Genomic DNA, 2,539 nt, shown 5'->3' with positions numbered 1-2,539 from the left:
GACTTTGGTACTGTACTTTGTCTAGCACAAACCCCACTTATTCAACCATGCAGACGAATGCAAAGCGATGTTATATTAAACCTATAAATTATTACTACAGACTTTGTTGAAAAGAAAAGCAGAGACCATGTTGTTTTTTTTTTTAATTGTTAAGTTATATAAATTGAGACTTTTGTTCATTCTGAAAGAGACTGGATTTCCAATCCAATGACCAAATACATATCTCCTTGTATTGTCTCATTTGCTCTCATGTAAAGTTTCTTTTATAAAAAACATTTGTTAGTTGCCCACAGCAGTGAATAAACCTCTGAATGAAAGAACTTGCATATATTTTTTGTGTCTGTGTATTTAATCCAGGTATAGTAGACAGTCCAGCTTCATTAATTTAGATCTAATAGGGGTTTTAGGTGTACACCTGAACCTAAAATGTTCTTTTGACAAATGTAGTTAATTCTAAGGTCTGTCCAGCATCAGTTTTTGGGTTCCGCTGTTGCTGGTTGATACAGGAAGTCGTTGAGAACCCTGAACTAGACCATACTGTACTACTCCCTACCAAGTCAATATTTTGCAGCCCCTGCCTTCATATGAAAGTTCAATGTCTACGAAGCAATAGTTGCTAGCGTCGTTAGCTCCTGTCGTTTCACAGGACACACAGAAGATATTGCTTAGTAGTACATAGACATGAACAAATGTTCAATAAACTTGTTCAGTAGACAGTGGACCAAAGATATAGACAGTGGATGCAGAAACATATTTTTGGCACAAATGGAATCCCATAGAACTCAGCCTAAGCCAGACTGCCTGCAGTGGATCCAAGATAAATTGAGTTTGAGAACCCTGAACTAGACCATACTGTACTACTCCCTACCGGACCGGCTTTAGATAACTAATATACATTTTTTGTAGATACAGGACATTTCTGATAACTCTTTTTTGTTATTCTATTGAGCCTCGTTTCCACTGAGCCATACAGTCCGGTCCAGTATTTTGAGCTTTTCCAGTACAGAATGGATCCATTAAGCCAAACTGTACCAGTTTTGGGCCCCCGTCAGTGGTAGGTCAATAAACAATGGAATGAATCAGTTAGAGGAGGCTTACTGTTGAAACCCGTTGATTGGGAAAAGCTCGATATGACAAGAGAAAATGCTAAGAAAGCGGCTGTATTCCAGCAGTCTTATCTCAAACAACGTTAAAAGCTTAGTGTATAAAGCCAAGCAAAAAAAAAAAAAAAGAGCTTTTGGATGACCTCCATTGTTGTTGGCTTCATCCCGCGTGTGATATGATGGTCTAACCTTGCCTGGACCATTCTAAACCGTACCAGACCATATCACTCAGAGGAAACGAGGCCTTAGATGTCTACCAATAGTGTTCTGAAAGATATCAACATACAGAGATCGCTCACAGACCTATTTGTCGCCATTTATCTTGGGATATTTTTAGATGTCTATAGATCACTTTTTTAAACCTTTACTGGTTAAAAAAAAAAAAAGTAAATATTGCAATTCAACATCCATTTATCTTAAGAACCCTTTTGATGGGTTAGGGTTTGAGTTTTTTTTTCTTTTTAAATAACATAAAAGTCGCTCCAGTTATCAAAATAGGCAAATACAGTAGCTGCTTCAATCAAGGACCATGACTATGGCCCAATCCGAATTTTTCCCTTCTTCCTCCCCCTCCATTTGAGGGAGGAGTTTAAGTGTAAGTGTGTCCAGGAAATGTATTTTTTAAATCTGACCCTCCAAACAGAAGGGTACAAAGTCCTTCCCCACAAGGCTAAACCGTGTCACGCAGGAAAGCGCTTTTCTTCACGTGAGTGCGCTCTAAATCACAGACGTTTACATTTAAATGTAAGTAATAACTTTCCGTTGTAGCATGACCTTTTTAAAGTTATCAAACCGCTGTTGTTATGTAAATTCAAGCGCTGGAATCTCTCCGCTAAAGCTACCGGACTGGTGATTATTGATGACATCAAGCAAAAGTGACGTCCAAAATATCAGACACAATTTTTTCATAACTCCGTTTGGAGGGCCAAATGAAGGGGAAGGGAGAAGGGAATAATTCGGATTGGGTCTATGTCTGTAATGAAGGCTTAAACAAAACACATGAAGTCTTTATCCCGATTTATGAGAGTTTCTGTCATTTATTTTTTACCATGAAGTCACCGAAACAACCCAAACAAAAGATCCTAAGCACACAAGAACAATTTCCATTTTTCTTTTTTTTTATTTAAGTGTCGTCAGTCTTCTGCTGCTTCTGTATTGCTGCCATGCGGAGCAGCACTCCAGTCCTGATGGCAATCCAGAACATGTTGGTTTACTCAAAATACGAAGGCGGTTGGTTTTCAAGAGCTAAACAAACTAATCATGAAAAACCACCAGAGGAGGAGCCACTTAAAGAGGACATCTGCTCCCAACCACGTACCTCACATTAGCGGTTTGGGACCCAACGTTTGTGATCTGTGTATTTTTGCTACCTTAAGAAGCAGGACTCTCTTTATTTTTCCAGTTTAGATCTAAACCTGTCTCTCTCTGCAGCTTGG

This window comes from Oryzias melastigma, linkage group LG20 (genome assembly GCF_002922805.2).
Source record: "Oryzias melastigma strain HK-1 linkage group LG20, ASM292280v2, whole genome shotgun sequence".
Classification (NCBI taxonomy): Eukaryota; Metazoa; Chordata; class Actinopteri; order Beloniformes; family Adrianichthyidae; genus Oryzias; species Oryzias melastigma.
The sequence above is the reverse complement of the archived record's forward strand: the minus strand, read 5'-3'. Positions refer to the sequence as shown.